We start from the raw sequence: 23036 nt of genomic DNA, 5'->3' as shown, positions 1-23036 counted from the left end.
TTATACCTGCAGAAATACTATAGACTAGATTGGAAAGTATAGAGACATGAAATGAAGAAAGAATGACTCAAAAGACAGAGCCATAGATGCATAGGCCTTGGAGCAATGGGACATTTTTTGGCCAGGAGTGCAGGGCTACCATTTCTGTGGGCTTAAGGAATGCAGCCCTGGTAGGTCAAGAAGATGGAGCTGTCCCAGAGGGCCAAAAGAGCAGGGCCATCAAATTAGCAAGCCCAGGGCTTATTCTCAAGCCTTTAAATCTAATAGAATTTGCCTTGATGGGTTTCATATTTACTTGAAACCTGTGATCATTTATTTTCTCCTTAATTCTCCATTTTGGAAGCAGATAACTTGTTTTCTGGTTTTGCAGATTCACAGATGGAAAGAAATTTTGTCCCAGGATGGACAATACCCAGAATCTCACTCATGTTTGATTTAGACCAGGTGTCCCCAACCCCCGGGCTGTGTAGACTGGCACTGGTCAGGGACTGTTAGAAATAGGGCTGCATAGCAGGAGGTAAGCAGTGAGAGAGCAAGCAAAGCTTCATTTGTATTTGCAGCTGCTCCCCAGCACTAGCATCACTGCCTCAGCTACACCTCAGATCATCAGGCATTAGATTTTCATAGGAGCCCTGGTCTCTGGTGCCTGAAAAGTTGGGGACCACTCATTTAGACTATTTTGATAGTGAGATTGGGAACTTTCTGAGTTTTTCGCACTTAAATGAAATTTTGGAGACTGTTATTTGTTGAATTGAGTCCCCCCAAAAAGAAATGTCCTAACTCCCAGTACTGCAGACTGTAAGTTTATGTGGAAATAAGGTTATTACAGACATAATTACTTAAAATGAACTTTCGGAATCCAGAACCATGAGACCATAAATTTCCGTGGTTTTACCCTACCCTCTCCCAAAAAACTAATATAGCTGGTCTACATTTAAAAGTTGTATTGACATGTAACACACACCCAAGACAATTCACTCATTCAAAATATACAATTTAATGTTTCTCAGCATATTTGGCCTTTACTAGGGTGATAGAACATTTGAGAAGAGGACAAATCATACATTTTGGGTATTACCGGGCATTAGCCCTGAATAAACACTAATTCCAGGAGACCCAAAATATCACTGTAATCCACAAGTTAGTCAGAGTAAGAGGATATGGAAATCAGGTGATCAATGGACTTTTATCTCAGGTTCATCTCACAGTGGATCCAATCATTCCCCAAATCCAATCTGTTGTTATTTCCTCAGCTCCAGAATGCGTAGTTGAAAGAGATTTACTTGACTCCTGGCAAAAGCCTTACATTGGTTCTCTAACATGTGTAGAGGGGACTTTTAACACAGTGAAGACCAAGTGAAAGCCACTATAACTGTTTCTACCTGTGAAAATTATAACCTAAGAGCAATACTGCACTCTTGAAGGGATTGAAAATTAGTGTTACTATCAAGGACTTAAAAAATGCAGGTGGTAATTCCCACCACATGTTCATTTAACTTGCCCCTTTAACATGTGCTAGGTACAAACAGATCTTGGAGAATGATGGTGATTATCAAAAAGCTTAATTAGGTGGTGCCTTCAATTGTGTCAGCTCTACTAGATGTGGTTTTATTGCTTGAGAAAATTGACACACCTGTTATGCAGCTATTAATGTAGCAAATGCCTCTCTCCATTCCTATCAATAGGAACACAAGAAGCAGTTTTCTTTTAGCTGGCAAGGCCAGCAATGCACATACACTGTCCTACTTCAGGGGTGTAATCAACTTTCCAGTATTATGTCATAATTTAGTTCACAGAGATATTTTACTATTTTAATGTTCAATTACAATTGACATTTAATATTATTTTATAATAGTTTCAGGTGTACAGCATAGTGGTTAGACATTTATATAATTTACAAAGTGATCCTCCCAATTAGTCTAGTACACATCTGGCACTATACATGGTTATTACAATATTATTGATTATGCTATTAGTTCAGAGAGATCTTGATCATCTTTCCCATTCATAGGTATCACACTGGTTCATTACCTTGCTAACATGCTATGAGATCAGACCTACTGATGAAGAAGTAGCAACTACTCTAGACTTACTGGTAAGAAATTTGCATGTTAGAATGTAGGGAGTAAATCTAACTAAAATTCAGGGGCCTTCTACCTCAGTGACATTTCTAGGTGTCCAGTGTTTTGGGATATGTTGGGATATACTTTCTAAGATAAAAGATAAGTGTTTGTGTCAAGCCCCTCCTACAACCAAAAAAAAGCACTATAACTAATGGCCTTCTGGATTTTCGAGGAAACATATTGTTCATTTGGGTGTGTTACTTTGGCTCATTTACTGAGTGACCTAAAAACAGTTAGTTTTGAGTGGGGCACAGAAAAAAAAATAAGGGTTTGCAGTAGGTCCTGGCCTCTGTGAAAACTTGGATCATATGACTCAGAAGATCCAGTGATGCTTGAAGTGCCAGCAACACATAGGGATGTAGTTTGGAGCCTTTGGCATTGCCCTGTAGGTGAATTGTAGTATGGACCTTTAAGATTTTGGAGCAAAACCCTTCAATCATCTACAGGTTAACTACTCTCCTTTTTGAAAAATAGCTGTTGTCCTGCTATTAGGTCTTAGTAGAGTTTGAATACTTAACCACAGTTCACCAAGTTACCATGCAAGCTGAGCTGCCCATCAACAACTGGGTGTTTTCTGACCCATCAAGCCATAAAGTTGAGCATGCATAACACCATTACCATCAAATGGATTTGATACACACACACACACACACACACAATTAGGCCCTGAGGGCACAAGTCAGTTACAGGAAAAAGTAGTTCAGATGCTCATGGTCCTCACTCCTGTGACATTAGCTTCTCTTACTCAGCCTGCACTTATGACCTCATAGAGAGTTTTGTATAATCAATTGACAGAGTTTAAACAAAAAGACTCTGGCCTGGTTTACATGACATGCTGACACCACTTAAAAGTGAGTAGCTGTATCACTACAGCCCCTTTCTGGAACATTCCTGAAGGACGGTAGTAAAAAGATATACTCCAAGTGGGCAGTACTTTGAGCAGTGCATGTGGCTATTTACTTTGGAAGAAGAAATGACCATAAATGCAGTTATATATTGATTCATGTGCTATGGCTAATGTTTTAGCTGAATGGTCAGGGACTTGGAAGGAATATAACAGGAAAATCGATAACAAGGAACTTAGGAAAATAAACTTGTAGATAGACTAAAGACGCTTGGACTCAGGGACCCCCATCACCCAAGCCGAGCCCAGGGTAACACTCCAAGTGGCAGGTAAGTCTATTGATTTCCTGATAGATACGGGGGCTACTTATTTGGTTCTCTCCTCATTTGCAGGGCCTCTAACTCCTTCCCAGATCTCAGTTATGGGGATCGACGGGATTACTACCAAACCCCTCCAGACCGGGCCACTGCTCTGTCAGCTCAGGGATCTCCTTTTTTCTCATTCCTTCCTAATCATCCCTTCTTGCCCAACTCCCCTGTTAGGAAGAGGCGTCCTGTCCAAAGTTCAAATGACTTTACAGTTTCCCTGCTTCCAGACACCCTCCGAGGTCCCCTTGCTGATGGCCATGATTGACTGCTCTTCCTCTTCCCCAACACCCTCATCCCCGGTTCCCAAATCCTCCCAACCCATTGACCCCATCATTTGGGATACTTCCACCCCCATCATCGTGGCTCACCATGACCCCGTCCTCATCAGGCCAAAGAACCCTTCCTTTCTCATGTTCTCCATAATCAGGAATTTTCTTCCGCTTCATCCTTGGACTCTGAGGGGGAAATGAGTTCTCTCAGGACCCAACCTATGTCATCGATCCTTGAAATGTGCACACCCAGTGAGGTTACAAATACTGATGATGGGGAAATATGAGTGTGTGCATGGCCTCTGATCTATATTTGTCTGTGTTATATGTAATATGGTAGTTCAGTTAAGAATTCTAATTACGATGGAAAAGAAAATATGTTTTTAGTAACAGAAGGTATAAAGTATGGAGATTTATTTTGAAGAGAATTGAAGGAAAGGTGTTTGTCTTAAAGTTGGTTATTTCTGAGTGAGTGAGAAGAGGCAAACTGAAGGAATGAAGAAAGTGGTAGAAAGTTTGTGAAGAGAAATCCTGAGAGGAAAATAAAGGACAAGAACATAAGTGAATGAACATATGAAGTTGTAAAGGAAAAGAGAAAGAGAAAATCTTGTTTTAAACAGTCAAGTTGGCTAAAATTAAACGTATTTAAAATGAACTTTAATATCAACAGTGTACTGACACAAAACTAGAGTTTGGATTATTGGTCTGTAAAAGATTTTCCTTTACCTGTGAGCAATACACTAAAGAAGCAAAGATTCTATATTTTATAAAAATAATTTATTTTACCTTATAGTCTTTATTATATCTGCTCCAGCTCTTGTTAAACAATATTTTTCTAAGTTCCGAGACACCCTGGCCTCGGCACACTCTCTCACCCTACCTAACCCCTCTGGACCCTTCCACTTATTCACTGATCAACGTTACCTGTAATTCCCCAACCACTGATCTCTTATCTACCTTCTCTCTCTCTCCTCCGGAGCTTACTCAGGCAGCATGGAGACTCGTGCCTCCCAGCCCCTACAACAGACCCAGCTACTAGACCAGCTTCCTCAAATAGTGATCTTCTGTCTCCAGGGGACCAGATACTCCTCAAGGAGCTACAGCCTGGGGCACTAGAACCTCAGTGGTCAGGTCCACACACTGTTATCCTGACCAAACTGACAGCTGCCGAACTCCTTGGTCATCAGTGCTGGTACCACCTCAGTCGCCTGAAGCGTGCTCCACCCTGCGATGCATGGAACACATCCACGACATCTCCCGGATCACAGTGAACCAGCTACTTTTACATCCATATGCTCACCTCCTCACTGAAGTCCCGGCCTCAGACCTCCCCAACCACTTTGCCCCTTCTCAGTAGGAAGTAGCTATAGATTGAGTTGGCACCCTATTACACCAAACAGGGTGGGATGTAAGGCCAGCGCTCCCAGAAAAGACCCCAGAGGCAAGTCCCCACCCCTAGCTCCTGCCTTCTGGCCACCTGAGGCCCATGGACCAATCCACGGGTGCCAGGACTACACCCATGGCACCAAACCGCTGCACCAATGAAAGAGCCCCACGCTATGCTTTTGTCTTTTTTGAATCTTCCCCTTCCTGGACACGACCCTTAAAACCCTGCCCTGCCCCTGCCCAGGTGTGACTTCTTTGGCCCCTTTCCTCGGGACCAGAGAACCTCACCCGGGACCGCTTGCCTTTCAATAAAGGATGCCTGTTATTCCTGAGTCAGACTCTGTCTGTTAAGCGGCCAAACGTTTGTGGTCATCTGGTACCTCCTGTTGAACACCTTCTGGGCTATCTCCACAAGTTGAGTTCATCCCTGAAAAACCTTCTAATTTTTGTAACTTATGCTGGATATCAGGGGTTTCCTGAGTAGCAAAGGCTACATTAATTACCCGCTGGTTCTCAGGGACCTCAGGATCAATGGGGGTGTATACCCGGTATGCCTCATGTAGCCATTCAAGAAATGCCCCAGGAGATTCCTGAGGTCCCTGTATACCTTCAGTCACCTTAGAAAGGTTAGTTGGCTGGTGAGCAGCCATCCTAATTCCTCCAATTAGAATCTGGTGGTACCGATCTAATGCCATTCTCCCTGCCTGAGAATTGTGTCCCCAGTCTGGGCAGGTAGAGGGAAATTCCTCCTCAATCTGTTCCCATGCTTCCTCAACTCCCCTTTCTCCTGCAACTATCTTTTGTGCTTCTGCCCAAATGCCACCGTGCTCCTCCGCAGTGAAGAGAGTAACTAAGAGCTGTTGAAAATCATCCCAGGGGGGCGGTGAGTCTGAAAGACACTCTCTAAGAGTCACATTAATGCCTAGGGTTTCTCAGAGAAAGGCGGATTCTGTGCCTTCCAGTTGTACAGATCACTAGTTGAGAAAGGCACATAAACCACCATAAAGGACCTGTCTGCGTGCTGCCCCTGGGGCAGCGCTTCTCGCAAGGGGAGAACGGCCAGGGTGGTGGTGTGGGCTGGTGTCCTGCCTGGAGCGGGAGCAGGAGGCCCATAGGGGTTACCTGCTGGCCATCCGAGGAGGTAAGGCGGTGCTATTTGGCCTCTGTTGTCCTGGATTATAGGGTTGGGGAAGGACACTGTCCTCCAGTGGAGATTGGAGGACGGAGGGACTGGGCTGTTTTGGAGATTCAGTTGCTGCCTGTCTTGGGGTGCCCACAACTAAAACCTGTGCCCCTAGAGAGAGAGCACACCGGCAGAGCCAAGGAGGGAGGTTCTGAACAAGGTGTAACCATTTATCAATGCAGGGAAACTGATCAGGATGTCCCAGGTCTCCCGTGACAACTTTCCAAACATTCCTCACCAAACCCTTATCGAAAGAGCCCTCTGGTTGGCAGTTTACACCAAAAGCCAGCCACTCACCTTCACACAATGTCCTTAGTCTACCTGGAGAAAACTTTATGCCATAGTCAGCCCCCTCTACAAACCTCATCGCTTGCGCAGAAAACACAAAACAGACAACACAAAACAGACACTCAGACAAGAGCAATTACTGAGGTGCAGGTGGACCCAGAGAAATCTGCCACCTACAACCTAGACAGGACCAGAGACAATAAACAGAACCCGACAGCCGTGCACAGGAGGCAGCATCCCATGGCCTGGCCATGGTCCAGGAGATATGACTGCATCCAGTCTCTCCACGGACCCCCAACGACTGCTCAACAGAACCAGGAAGGTACCTTTTATCCAGACACCGAGGCCTCAGAGATTCCAGATTCCTGTTGGGACCAGGAACAAAGAGTGTGTCCTGAAAGTTGCGTCCCTGTCAACTGCATTAACCCCATCATGGCATTCAAGGGCCCTGTAACATCTCAGGTTGGCCACCCCTTTGAATCTGTGACAGAGACAGCAACCGCTTTGGAGGCTGATCCGGTCATAGATCTCAGGGCCACTCCCTGAGATATTGCTGGGGCCTCCAAATGTTGGAGCCGCCAGCCCCCGTAAGATTACCGGACCAACAGAACTCAGTGAGTGAGTTATAGGAAACACTCTTTATTCAGCCAGCTGGGTCTGCCAGGGGTACACAGACCCCAAATTAAGCAGCCCCGTAATGTAGAGGTGCAGGGTTTTTAAGCCCCAAATCCCATTCTTCATTCTGTCTAAACACAAAGGTCTATTTTTCTTCTATTCACTACCTGTCAACTCACAGGTCAGGTGTGTAAGCAGGGGTGCAGAAGTAGAAAGCTTGTTTAGAATGTTATGTTCTTATAATCAAAGGCCTACGTGCCCATAGTGATAATCAAACAGCAATTTCCAGTAAGAGTCAATTTTTCAGCCACCACATTCCCACCTTATTTCCTTGAAATTTTGTATCCAGCTGGCTATGCTCCTGCAATTAATTTTAAGTAAGAAAACTCCAGGGAGTTAAAGTGGAGAGGATTCCCCTTCCACCTGGCTAGTATAATTTTACTTTGGTTAGGTTCTTATCCTTGGAGAATAGACTAGGCCTTTGTTCTGGAGAAGGCTCTGGGCTTGTATTATCGCCTTTACTGTTTCCAGAGCCATGAAGGGTTAATTTTTGGATTTTAACTATGAGAATCTGCCAGGTGTACCTGAAGAAAAGCTACTGAAAGCATGGAAGTCTCCTTTGTGGCTACGGTGTCCAGGAGATTATTAATCTCAGATTAGTTCACATTTAAGGTGCTAGCAACTTGTTAGCATTACCATTCAAAATCTATTAGTTAACTGCTCCAACAGCTACTGTTTCAGGCAGGCATATCTTAGTCGCTCTAACTCTCTGGATATGCCTGTTTTTCCAGTTCTGAGTGTTATGGTGCGATAAAATCCAAGACCCACGGAGCCAATTGTGAGCCTTTATTAGCTGGCCTGCGAATGACTCTCTACCAGGCAGGGTTAGAAAAGATCAGCCCCAAGCTCCCAGAAGAGGCAGTTTATATAGCCACCAGCACATCCCTGAGCACATCACCACACCCTGGGTAACAGTTGGCCGTCGGCATATCCTTGATCAGATTACCCTGGTTAACAGCATCTCCTTGATTAGATTACCACACCCTGGTTAACGGAATCCCTGATCAGATTACCACATCCTGGTTAACAGAATCAGAAGTAAATATTTAATACTGGCTTACTGGAAAATTGTCCACCCATAACATTCCCCACTGGTTTTCTAGGGGAATTCAAATCATTGAACAGTAGGTCTAGGCCTCATCTAAAGCCATACAAAGACCCCCTCATTTTAGGACGGAGAGAATCAAGACAGTCCAGACTGGACCCTTGATAGTCTTATTTTAGTGGGTACTCTGTCCGATGCAGAGTCCATTGTTCCGATGTCTGTTGTGGATGCACAGCCTTGATTCTGATATGGTGAATCCAATGACGGCGTCCAGCTACCTTGGCCGCGGTTGGTGTTGTGAGGATGACAGGAAAAGGTCCGTCCCAGTGGGGCTCAAGAGAAGCAGGCTGTACCTTTCTCACCCAGATCCAATCACCTGGAGCATAGTTGTGTGGCAGGACTAGATATTGAGCAGTTGTTCTGGTGGCAGAGACCAGTTGGTGGGTCTCCTGCCATACAAGAGAGAGCTTGCAAAGATTTAAGCAGTGAAAAATTACGAATTTCCGTTAGCTTTTCCTCCCCTAACTTGGGGAAGAGAGGTGGGGGTCTTCCAAACATTTCATAAGATGTGAAGCCCTTACAATAGGGTGTGCACCATGCTCTTAAAAGGGCAAAGGGGAGGAGACTCATTCAGTTTTCGCCAGTTTCCAGCTTGAACTTAGTTAAGGTTTCTTTCAAGGTCCTATTCATCCTTTCTACCTGTCCTGAACTCTGAGGCCTATAAATGCAATGCAATTTCCAATTGATCCCTAATGCCTTTGCTAGAGATTGGCTGGTCTGGGCAATGAACGCCGCGCCATTATCAGACCCCAGTGTTATGGGCAGGCCAAATCGAGGCACTATTTCTTTGCTACCACCTGAGCGGTCTCCTGCTTTGTAGGGAAGGCTTCAGTCCATCCTGAGTTGGTGTCTATGAACATAAGCAAGTACTTGAATCTGAAGTTTCCTGGGCTGACCTCAGTGAAATCCAACTCCCAATGTTCCCCTGGTGCTTGTCCATGAAGTCTCGTCCCTTGTTGTATTTCCTTGAAGGGCTCTGGCTTCACTTGTGCGCAGATGTGGAACCAGGCTGATATCTGCTTGGCCATTCATTGCAGCCCCGGAATGTAATAGTCTCTTTTTAACAGTTCAGTTAACTTGGTTCCTCCCAAGTGTGTGTGTGTGCGTGTGTGTGTCCATATATACACACACACATATATATTCTCCCAGGGAATTTGTCAAAAAATATAAAGACAAATTTTTAAGATCGATAGGGCTTTCTGTAAGCTCAGAAAAGATGTGAAAAAGCCTTAAATCCTCATTTTGGGCTAGCCTTCAGTATCTATGAAAGCAGAAAGTAAAGGCTAAGACAGATCTGTAAACTGACTGAGTATAACACAACATACACACAAACTGGGTAACTTATTAGTCTCAAATGTTTAAGGAAATCTATATCCAATCATTAGCTGATGACTGAGCTAACTGAGCTAAGTGGTCACGGGCAAAAAATACAGAAATTTCAGCATTAGTTCATTAAAGTCAACACACATACAAAAAACAAAAACACTAATAAAAACAAAAATATTAAATATGGAAAGAGAGGGAATCCGATTTCTAAAGTTGTCACTTCACATGACTTAAAATATCTAAATTTCAATAAATAATATATCTGAAAAAACAAGAAGCTATGTCCAATTAATAAAAAAATAAAAGAGACAATAAACAAATATGTGGAACTTAGACAGTATGCTTGTAAATTACAAATAGGTTAAAAATAAATCACAGAAAAATAGAAAATACCTTGAAATTAATAAAATTAAAACACAAATATCAAAAATGGGATGCAGTTAAAGCAATGCTTAGAAGAGACTTTACAGATGTAGATTTCATAAAAAATTGAGAAACATATCAAAACAATAAACTGACCCTCCACTTTAAGAAACTAGAAAAACAGAGCAAACTAAACTCAAATTTTACAAAAAGAATGAAATAATGACTATTAAAGGGGAAATAAAAGAAAATAGAAAAACAACAAAAAAGTATTCATGAAAGAAGTTTCCTTAAACATAGCAACAAAATTAGCAATCTTTTAGTTAGATGATTAGAAGTGAAAGAGAAAAAAAAATATTTAATAAGTAATGAAAGGTGACATAACACTACTGAACTTACAAAAATAAAATATATCATAAAGAAACGCTATGAAAAACTGTATGCCAACAAATGATCTAACCCAAGTAAAAAGAATAAATTGCTAAAATCCAGTAACAGAATGAATTTATTGATGAATTGTACGAAATATTTGGATAAAATTGAAGTAAATTCTTCACAAAATCTTCCAGAAATAAAAGAAGTAGAGACATTCTTCAATTGAATTTATGAAATAGGTGTTAACTGATACTAAACCCAGAAAAAGACTTTATTAAAAAAAAATGATAACTGACTTTCTGAGAACAAATTGATGATTGCCAGATGGGAGGAGGGTTGGGGATGCTGAGAGAAAATGAATAAAAGATTAAGAAGTACAAATTAGTAGTTACAAAATAGTTACAGGGATATGAAGTAAAGCATAGGGAATAGTGTCGATAATATTATAATAACTATGTATTGTGCCAGATGGGTACTAGACTAATTAGGAGGATAACTTTGTAAACTATATGTGTTAACCACTATGATGTACACTTAAAACTAATATAAAATAATATTGAATGTTAACACTAATTTAAAAATAAAAACAAAAAAATCTACTAACCAATATCTTTTATGGATAAAGATGCAAAAATTCTAAAAAAAATACAAGCTTACTGAATCATTCAACATATAAAAAATGTCATACAACATGACTCAGTGAGATTTATTCCAGAGCTGTACTTAATATACAATTAATCAGTGAAATATATCATAATAATAGAATGACAGAAAAAATAAAATAAAGAACAAAAAAGATTCATAATCATCATAATTTAGAAAAAAAGAGAACATGCAAAAATGCATTTGACAAAATAAAATGTTATTTCATTATAAAAACACACAACAAGCAGGAAGAGAGGAGAAATTCTTCATCCTGATAAAGACATATACAAAAAATTCCAAAGCTAGCATTCATGCTTAATAGCAAAATTCTGACTGTTTCTCCATTAAGATCAACAATAGGAAAGGAAAGTGCATTCTCGCCACTTTTATTCGAGATTGTACTAAAGTTTTTAGCCATGGCAGTAAGATAATAAAAGAACAAAAGCATTTTGATTGAAATGGATGTAACAAAAGTATCTACATTTATATATGCTTTGATCTTGTATATAAAATTTCTAAGGACAACACAAGAAAATGCATTAAAACTCATAAACATGTTTAGCAAGGTTGAAAAATATAGGATCAATATATACAAAAAACTGTTGTGTGTCTATACATTATCAATAATCAATCAATATGAAAACAATAAACAATTTCATTTACACTAACACCAAAAATTAGTAAATATTTAGAAATTATTTTAACAAAAATTGTAAAACTTCTACATTAAAATCTAAAGCAAAAGATTATTAAAAGGAATTAAAGAAGATCTTAATGTGCAAAAACATCCTATGTTCATGAATTGGAAAACTTAATATTGTTAAAATGGCAATAATCCCCATGAATTAAGAAGGACTGGCACATTTCCAAAGCTGAACACTTACTTAGAAAAAAATCTCAGAAAACCCTACTTTGGCAGACTTTTAGACTTCACTCTAGCAAAAAGTGAAGGCCATGGCAGAATTGCAAATAGTCTGGGTAATAATTGAAAGAATGTCCCAACACAGTTAATCTGAAAAAAAATAAGAAAGTGTTGTAGTTGTTTGTTGTTGTTATTGTTGTTGCTGTTGTTGTTGTGGTGGTGGTGGTGTTGACTCCAGGGATTTAAGAAAACTTCTTCAAATCACTAGATAATCATGTGCAAATGGAACTTCACACATGACAAAAAAATCGTTTTTACCAAATTAGTTTTTAAAAGTCACTGAACACACAACCGCATCCTACAACAACAAAAAATAACCTGAAAAGGGAGAGACTTGAACTGCCAGACTTACCACATCATTATATGAAAAAATCCAGTATTCGACAAGGAATCACAAGGCAAAGAAATAGTAAAATATAAGGCAGTCATAAGAAAGAAGTAAATCAGTTAATATAAACTGTCCCTGAAGAAGCCCAGACATTAGATTTACTAGACACAGATTTTAAATCAATTTATTTTAATATGCTTTAATAGAAAACCATGGTCAAATAACCAAAGAGAAATAGGTCTCCCTATAAGGAGTATATCAATAATTAAATGCAAATTATAAAAAAGGACTAAATAGAAATTCCAGAACTGAGAATTACAGATAAAATGAGAAATTCACAAGAGGTGACTAACAGTAGATTGAGCAGACAGACAAAATGTTGGGAAATTTGAACATTGGTTAATTAAGATTATCCAGTCTGAGAAAAAGAAAAAAAAAAGCATGAACAATAAACATAATCCAAGACTTGTGGAACACTATATATATATATATATATATATATATATATATATATATGAGTCATAGATACATAGAAGAGAGAAAAGGGGGCACAGAGTATTGAAATAAATGGCATACGTTTCCCAAATCGATGAAAAATTAGAATCTACATATCCAAGCTCAGCAAACTCCAAGAAGGATAAACTCAAAAAGTCAATCATAATCAAACTGCAGGAAGCCAAAAACAGATTTCACTCATACGTAGATATAAAACTAAAAGTAACAAACTTGACAAACAATCAGAGACTCATGGACAAAGACAGAGGATTTGTGGTTACTAGAGGGAAGGGGGAGGGGGAGGTAGGTAAGGGTAAGGGAGGGTCAAATATTTGGTGGCAGAAGGAAATTTAACTTTGGGTGATGAATGCACAGTGCAATATATGTATGACATGTTATTGAATTGTACACTTGAAACCTATTTGATTTTACTAAGCAATATCATCACAATAATTTTAATGAAAAAGCCAAATAATTTTATAAAGCAGCAAGAGAAAAAATGACTCCTAACATATGAGAAATTTCCAAAGATCAAAGGCTAATTACTCATTATAAATCATAGAAGTCAGAAGGCTGCGAGATCACAAATCAAAAGTAATAAAAGAAAAAAAGAAACTGTCAATGAAGACTTTGTTTTGAAGAAAAAATTAAGATATTCCTAGGTTTTTTAAAAAATCTCAGGGAGTCTGTTGCCAGCAAACCTACTGAGTTAGAAATACTTAAGGGAATCATAGGAGCAGATATAGAAGCCCACTAGAAAGTAACTAAAACTTATAAAAAGAAATAAAGAACACTGGGAAAGGTAATTTCATAGTTAAATGTAAAAGCCAGCATTATTGTATTTTGCATTGGTTTATTTTTATTAGTTATTAAGTACCTTTTCAAATTTTCTCCATGTGATTTAAAATACACATAAAATAAAAATGCATGAAACAATAATGATAAATTTATGTTAATAGGCACATAAATTATAAAAATATGTTTTTACAAAACAACTTAAAAAAATAGAAACTATGTAGGGTAGAGTTTTCCCTATTATTAAACCTAAGATAGTAGTAATTTAAACTACATTGTTGTAGATTTGAATTATTAAGTCTAATCCCCAGAGTATCCACAAATAAAGTAACTAAAATATACTGGAAATTAGAATAAGAACATATTTAAGATGATAAAAAGTATAAAAAATATATAATAAACATAAAATAAGTAAGTATGATGAAACTAAGAAACAAAAAATAAAAAATATATAGGAAACAAAAAAATGGCAGAAGTCCTTTCTTATCAGTAATTACTAAAAATATAAATGGATTAAAATTTCCAATTTAAAGTTAGAGTTTTCAAAATAAGGAAAAAATACAAAATCCAACTATGTATTATATACGAAGATTCCATTTAGACTTAAAGACACAAGTAAGAGCAATATAAAAGAGTAGAAAATATATTTCATAAAAAAGTAAACAAAAGAGATAGGTGGCAGTTATATTAATGTCAAACAAAACACATTTTAAATTTTAAAAAAATAGATGAGAGAAAGAAATTATACATTCATAGAAGGGACAATTCACCAAGAAGATATAACAATTAAAAATATAAAGGGAATGAGTTTAGTATCATGGTGACATGAGTTGTTCCTCTTTTCTTTCTCCTTTTCTTCTGATGATTAGACATAGTGTATCATTATATTTATTTTAGTCTTTTTAAATATTTCTTATTAATGTTGTGTAGTTTACAAAACATAAAATTTTATATACTTTGTTAGATTTATACCTTATATAGATTTTTACTATCTATGTAGATTTGTGTTCTTGATATGCATAGTATTATTTTTAGTTTCAACTTTTAGTTGTTTGTTGCTAATATATAAAAATAAAATGATAATTTTATATTTACATTTTATGTTGGCAACATACAAAAAATTTTAATATGTGTTTTTATGGATTCTTTGAGGTTTACTACATAGACAATAATGGTTTTAAGAGCTAAGTAATCGAGAAATAATCAAAATGCACTAAACCAAAATAGTAGGGATTCCACATGGAATTACATGGTGAGTATACTTGAGAATAACATATAAACCAGGGAAGTGTTTTATAACGTTTTCGAGGAAACCACATGAAGTCAGAGAATCATTGATTGGCTAGGTCTCAGGATTCTAAATAACACAAAGGAGAAGCTCCTTACTAAACAATAATAAGTGGGAGTGAAATTCATCTTGATCAAGAGAGGGATGCTATGAGTGGAGAAAAGTAGTGATTGAGAAAATAAAAGTGTAAAATATGTGAGAAATATTTTACAGCATATAAATTACTGGATAGTTAAAATTAGGAGTCATATGTGTATTGCTTTATCATGATAGTAGAAGAAGTTCTAGAACAATGCATACACAAATGCTCACATTGTTGAGCCTGCCACCACCCTCTACTCTCTCTATAGGAATCTCATATAAAAAAAGGAAACCTCATCTCTTATAGCTATGAAAATAAGTGAATGATTTTGTTCAAATTTTACACAAACACAATTTTAGAATAGTGGGATTAATTATATAAAAAATGTAAAATATAAAACTATAAACCAAAAACTATAAAAGTTTTATCTATGGGTTTAGTGTAATCTCTATCAAAATTCTAGCGAGGTGTTTTATTAGACTTAGACAAACATAATAAAATTTATATGGAAAGGCATTGGTCCTAGAATAGATAAAATGATCTTAACAAAGAAGAATAAAGTATTAATAAATGTATTACCTGATATTAAAGCTTACCATCAATCTGTAGTAATCACAACAGTGAGATATTTGCAGAAGTCAATGGAACACAATAGAGGATGCAGAAATAGACCCACATAAATTTGCCCAACTGTTTTTTGATAAAGTTATAATATCAAGTCAATGAAAAATAGAGAACCTATTTAACACGCGTTGCTCAAACAATTGTACATTGGTGGGCAAAAAATACATTTCAAGCTAAGTTTTACTTCTTATTAAAAATTAACTAAAAATGAATTATAGACATAAATATAAAACATGAAACTAAATAGTTTTTAAAGAATAAGTGTAGAAGAACAACATCTAGATCTAGGGACAGACAAAAAGTTCTTAAACTTGAGGAAAAAGTATAATTACAAAAAGAAAAATACAGATAAATTATAAATTTTTAAATTTTTTGTTCCATGTAAGATTATGTTAAAAGGATTAAAAGAAAATGTCCATGTTGGGGGAGAAATATTCTAAAATATATATCTGACAAAAGACTAGTAACTGGAATATATTTCTTAAAAACATTAAAATGTCAATTAAAAAGAAATTCAGCTAAAAAATGAGAAAATAAAATGACCAGATATTTTCTAGAAGAGCATACATAAATGGCAAATAAAAACATAAAAAGGTGTTCAATGTCATTAACCATTAGGGAAATATAAGTTAAAAAGTACACAACTATTGGAAAGGCTAAAATAAAATTAACTGTGATAACATCAAACACTGACAAGGAGGCAGAGAAATTGAATCACTCATAAATTGCTGGTAGGAATGAAAGTAGTACAGCTACCTTGAAAAACATTTTGGAACATTCTTATGAAACTGACACGCAACTACGACATGATCTAGCAATTGCAGTCTTAGACGTTTATTGCAGTGAAATGAAAAATTTATGTTTTCACAAAATCCTGTACATAAATGTTCATACCAGCTTTACTAGTATTAAACAAAAAACGAAAATAATATAGATGTTCTTCAACAGGTGGATTGTTAAACAAACTGTGGTACAAGTATTTAATAGAATACTAATCAGTAATAAAAATGAACAAATGGTAGAGCTAACTTTTGAACAACGCAGGGGTTAGGGGCACATGCACAGTCAAAAATTCACACATAACTACAGTAAACCCTCTGCATGTGTAAACTTTCAGTAGTGGAGTTGACCCTAAAACAACATGAGTTTGAACTACACAGGTCAATGGAACTGCAGTCAATTGAACTGTGTAGGTCAATTGAAACAAATCCCCATAAGTGGACCTGTGAAGTTCAAAGGCATTTAAGGGTCAGCCATACATGCAATAATAACCTGAATGAATCTCCAGGGAATCCTGCTAAGTGGAAAAAGAAAAAAAAAAAGACAATCTCCAGTATTATAATTTTATTTGCATAAGATTCTTGACATGGCAAAAATTATATAAATGGAGACCAGATTAACAGTTGACAGGGATTAGTTATGGTGGATAGGTAGAGTGGCTGTTAAAGAGTACCACAAGGTGTCTTTGAGGTGATGGAACTGTTCTCAATTGCATTGGTGTATACATAAATCTACATATGTAAGGTAATTGTATAGAACTAAATACACACACAAATTAAGCACAAGTAAAACAGAAATTCTCAACAGACTGGCAGTTTTATTAATGTTATTTCAGTTGTAATAGTGTGCTACTGTTTTGTAAATGTACCATTGGTGGGTAAAATGTACATGTCAGCTCCATTATTTCTTACACTGTATAATTAGGTATGAATCTACAATGATCTCAATGAAAGATTTAAGTAAAATATTACTGAGTAAGAAAAGATTTGAGACTTAGGTAGAAGCCAATGACAAAAATATACAGATAAATAAGATAAAAATTAAATACAAATTATTTTTCAGGTCTTTCATGTAAGGAGCTTGGAAGCCATCAACCACATTCTCACAGGGGAAAAAAAAGCTGAATAGACTAAAAATCAAAAACTCCTCTTAGACTTATCAGAGCATTTAATGTCATAAGGCAAATTGCTACCCCCAAAATTGAAGAGACAGACAGGAAGATAGAGAATTGCAACTTACCAAAGAATAAAGCCAGGGGCAGACCTATGGTGACCAGTACAAGGGTAGAAAAAAACTGAACTATAATCAATGAATTGCTGAAGTCTCAGTGTGGACAACTCCAGATAGTTAAAAACTTCGGGGGAGGGGCAGTTTTAGGGATATGTCACAGTTTTGTGAGTTTACCTTCAGGAGCCATACTGGGTTCTTACAGAGAAGATTAGATAAAAAGAGTCCTCATGCTCTTCCGGCAGGGAGAGGGAGAAAGTAACTATTTTGAAATATACTTGGAGCACCTTTTTTTTCTTTTTTTTTTAAACAAGGCCTGCCCTTAAGAGAAACTCTTTACGGTACAAGAGGCTATCTAACTGGAGTTTTACCAGAGTCTAACTGACCAGAAAGAAGGGAAAAATCTTATAGCTTTCTCTTGCTTTCCATGTAGGGGAAGAGAAATACACAGCTCCAGTCACTCTTAGTTTTCCTGTCTCACCTAAGGAGAAAACAAAGCGAAATGAAACTGGAAATCATTTGGGGAAGACACTGTCAGCATGGGCTCACTGAAAGATTGACACATAATCATAGGACAATAGAATGTCCACCATACCACCACATTAATAGGTCTCTTGTATAATATAATTGGGATGCAACCAAAAGAACTCCGTGTCTTTAAGAAGTCTTTAAGAAAATTAAGAAAAAAATCAATGGAAAATTTTAAATAGGTCACCAGAGAAAATTTATCCACTGAAACCTACAACTACAACATAGAGCAAACAACCTAACATCAAGATGGCTAAAAAGCCCCAAAGCCTATTTACTTCAGGTTTTTTCCCCAGTACATTACAGTCAACTTTCACCAGAAAGTACAAAACATACTATAGACAAAAAAAAAAATGTTTGAAGAGAGAAAGCTAATATCAAAACCAGACTTAGATATGGCAGAAGTATTAAAATGATCAAATTATGGATTTAAAACAACCATGACTATTATGGTAAAAACTCTAATGGAAATGGTAAAATCATGTTAAAACACATGAGTAATATAATAATAGAGAGATGGAAACTCTAACAAAAGATCAGAAGGAAATGCTAAAAATAAAATAAAATAAAAACTATAATAAAAATAAAGAATACTTTTGATGACTTGATGGCTCTTCAATAGATTGGGCTTTGGCCAATATAAGGATCAGTGAGCTTGGGAGTTCTGGTCAAGATGGTGGAGTAGGTGAATACTGTGCTTACCTCCTCCCTTGATAACATTAAAATTACAACTAAATTATAGAGCAATCAACCTAGAGAACCATATGAAGACTAGCTAAACAGAAGTCTTGCAACTAAGTATATAAAAAGAGAAGTCATATCGAAGTGGTAAGAGGGGTGGAGATAGAAAACAGGCTGGCCTCACACCGACAGTTGAGAATTCAATGGGTTGTCTCAACTGCAGAGGTCCTCCCTGAAGAGTGAGATGTCCCAGACCTACACTGGGGTCCCCAGGCTAGAGCACTAGTACCAGGAAAAGGAACCTCCACAACATCTGGCTGTGAAAATCAGTACAGATTCTATCCCTCTGAGTCAGACAGAAGGCTTCTAAAAACCCAGGTACATAGACTCTCTCACTCTGTGGTACTCAACATGGGCTCCAGCAAAGGGAGAGCAGCTCAGGATTTGCCAGAGACATAGAGAGGGAAAGAGATTGAGTTGTGTGGCTCCAGGATGAGGGCTTGAGGGACAGCAACCATTATCCCTGTGTTGAGTTGGCAGGTGCAATCACTCCTGTTTTGAGGCTTTCCCCACATGGCCAGATCTGAATCTGCATCGGGTTGGTAAACTCTGCTTGCTTCATTCTGGTGACTCCCTGAGACTCTGACCCACGAAACATGCCCTCCGCTTAAGGCTCTTTTTCCAGTGAGAAGCTAGCATTCACTTATGCTGCAGTTTTTTTAAACAACTTCTGGGGATCTGCAAGCCATACTCAGGAGGTAGCTGTCTTTGGTGTGTCCTGAGTCAATTGCAGAGTACCCTAGGTTCAGCACTGGTGCCAAATCTGAATCTGCATTAACCTGGTGAAAACTGTTCCCTCTACCCTGGTGACTCCCTGAGACTTTGTCTCACCCAACTGGCCTCCTGCCTGAGGCTCTTTCAGTGACAGAGACTTACAAGCACCTGGCAGGCAGCAGTAGGCCTCAGGCTACCTTGAGCCTTTTGATGAGCTGCTCTAGTTTGATACTGGTAGTAGCCAGACTTGATTTGAAGCCTCACCACTCTTATGAGCCTCCAGATCCAGCACAAGAAGCTCTTATCAGGTAGCCCTGGGCCAGTAACAGACAGCAGCTGACCTTGACCTACATCAGAGCCCTTCCCTAAAAACCCCAAAACCAAAACACCCAGCTACCAGCTTCAAACTATAACAGAGCATGACTCAATAAGCCCACAAGTGGCACACCTGAAGGATGTTCTCAGCAATCAATCACCAGAGACCACTGGGACAAATTCCTCATTGTGAGGTAAACCCACAGACAGCCAGTCAGCCTGAAGTTCAATTTCATTCACTGATGTGCTAACAGCAATCAAGGCTTAACTACAACAGGAGAGTACACACAACTCATGCAAGAAATACAAGTGATCAGGAAAACTATTCCACTGGGCCACACAGGGCACCTAATACATAGAGCCACCTGGCCAAAACTGGAAAACATAGAAAATCTACCTAATACATAGAAACGAACACAGAGAGGCAACCAAAATAAGAAAACGAAGAAACGCATCTCAAAATAATAGGAGAAAACTCCAGAAAAAGAACTAAACAAAATGGAAGCAAGCAACCTACCAGATACAGAGTTCAAAACTCTTGTTATAAGGATTCTCAATGAACTTAAGGGAAGAGAAGATGAATTCAGCAAAAATTTTAACAAAGTAATAGAAAACATAAAAATGGAAATGGAAATTATAAAAGGGAACCAGTCAGAAATGAAGAATACATTATCTGAGATGAAAAGTATATTAAGCGAAATAAACAGAGTGGATAAAGAGGATCGAAAGACCTACATAAGGGATGGGGAATCCAAGGACACTCAATCAGAATGGCAGGAAAAAAGAAGCCAAGGATATAATAATAATTTAAGGAGCCTACGGGATACTATTAAATGTACTCATAGGAGTACAGGAAGAAAAATAAGATATTGAAGAGCTATTTGAAGAAATAATGATGGAAAAATTCCCTAATCCGGTGAAGGAAATAGACATAAAACCTCAGGAAACTCAGAGTCCCAAAAGCCAGAAATCCAAAGAGGATCACACTATCTCAAATGGAAAAGAATTAAGTGCTCAAACCAAAAGATAGAGTGGGTGAATGGATAAGAAAACAAATCCCCTACATATGCTGCCTACAAGATACTCAATTCAGATTAAAAGATACACACTGCCTAAAAGGAAGGGGATGGAAAAATGTATTGCCTTGACAGACCTAGAGAGTATTGCGCGGAATAAAATGGGTCAGGTAGAGAAAGAAAAGTATCGCATGATTTCGTGTACATGTGAACTCCAAAGAACAGAATCAACAACAACAGCAACAAAAGCAGAAATAAACTCATAGATACAGAGAATATTTTAAGTGATACTAGATGGGAGGAGATGGGGGGGACAAAAAAAAGGGCAAAGAGATTAAGAAGTACAAATGGATAGTTGCAGAATAGACATGGAGATGTAGAGTGTAGCATGGGGAAGATGGTTATTAATGTTGTAATAAATATGTAAGAGGGAAGGGGGTACTAGATTTAGCGGGGTGATCACTTTACGAGCTATGTACATCTCTGATTACTATGCTATACAACTGAAACTGGTATATTATTGTATGCCAACTATAATTGAAAAAAAAGCATAGAATTGTGCAATGTAATTATGAGCAAGAAGAATTCTGTTCTAAATCTAGCAGTTAAAAGTAATTAACATATTTTAATAAAATAATTTGTAATGTTCAAAAAATTTTTAAAAAATCAGCCAGAGGAAAAGTAAAGAGATAAGAAACATAAAATTGGAGATTGAAAACACAAAGGGAATCTGTCAGAAATGAAGAATACAAATCTGAGATGAAAAGTACATTAGAGGGAATTGACAGATCGGATGAAATGGAGGGTCGAATTTTAGAAGATGGGGTAGTGGAAGACACCTAATCAGAACAGCGACAAGAAAAAGTAATCCAAAAAAATGAATATATTTTAAGGAGCCTCTGGGACAATGTCAAGCATAACAACATTCATATAATAGAGGTACCAGAAGGTGGAGAGAGGGAGCAAGAAATCAAAAGCCTATTTCAAAAAATAATGACAGAAAACTTTCCTAACCTGGTCAAGTAAATAGACATACAACCTCAGGAAGCTAGGAGAGTCCCAAAAAAGATAAACCCGAGAAGGCCCATGCCAAGACACATAATTAAAATGTCAAAAGTTCAAAACAAAGACAGAATCTTAAAAGGAGGAAGAGAAAAGCAGTTAGTTACCTATAAGGGAGCTCCTATGGGATTGGTAGCTGATTTCTCAAAACAAAAACAAAAACAAAAACAAAAAACAAACAAACAAACAAAAAACATTGCAGAACAGAAGGGCTTGGCACAAAATATTCAAAGTGATGAAATCCCAAGATCTACAACCAAGATTACTTTAACCAGCGAAGCTATCACTCAGACTCAAAAGACAGATAAAGAGCTTCTCAGACAAGAAAAAGCTAAAGTTAATCATCACCAAGCCAGCATTACAGGAAATGTTGGGGGGACTGCTTTAAGAAGAAAAAACAAATACTTGTAAACATGTATGCACTCAACATATAAAGTAAATATTGACCAACATAAGGGGATAAATTAACAGTAATACAGTCATAATAGGGAACTTTAACGCTCTATTAAGTGTGGACACAGATCTTCAACAGAAAATCAACATGGAAATAGTGGCCTTAAATGACACATTTGACTAGATGAATTTAATTGATATTTTTGGAGCATTTCATCCCAAAGCAACAGAATATACATTTTTTTAAGTGCACATGAAACATTTTCCAAGATAGACTACATATTAGGCCACGATAAACATCTTAATAAATTTCAGAAGATTAGAATTATATCAAGCATCTTCTCTAACTACAGTGGTGTAAAAATAGAAATCAAAGGCAAGGAAAAAAATGGTGAACGCACAAACCAAAAAAGAGGCTAAATAGCATGAAAGGTAAAAGCAACAAAATGTCCAGAAAATAACAACAAAAAAATATCCTCAATACTCTGATGTATGGAACTATTTTTTAAACAGAAAACAAAAAGCACTAATTTAAAAGAAAAATTATTCCTCAAAACCCCCATCGAGAGAGTGAAAAGGCCCATCAACATAATAAAGACCATATACAACAAACCCTCAGCTAACATCATACTTAATGATGAAAAAGTAAAAATGTTTCCTCTAAGATCAGGAACAAGACAAGGCTATCCCCTATTACAATTATTATTCAATATAGTGTTGGAAGTCCTAGCGAGTGCAATCAGGTAAGAGAAAGAAATAAAAGAGTTCCAAATTGG

Source organism: Rousettus aegyptiacus, unplaced genomic scaffold (assembly GCF_014176215.1).
Source record: "Rousettus aegyptiacus isolate mRouAeg1 unplaced genomic scaffold, mRouAeg1.p scaffold_m13_p_9, whole genome shotgun sequence".
In the NCBI taxonomy this organism is placed as follows: domain Eukaryota; kingdom Metazoa; phylum Chordata; class Mammalia; order Chiroptera; family Pteropodidae; genus Rousettus; species Rousettus aegyptiacus.
The sequence above is the reverse complement of the archived record's forward strand: the minus strand, read 5'-3'. Positions refer to the sequence as shown.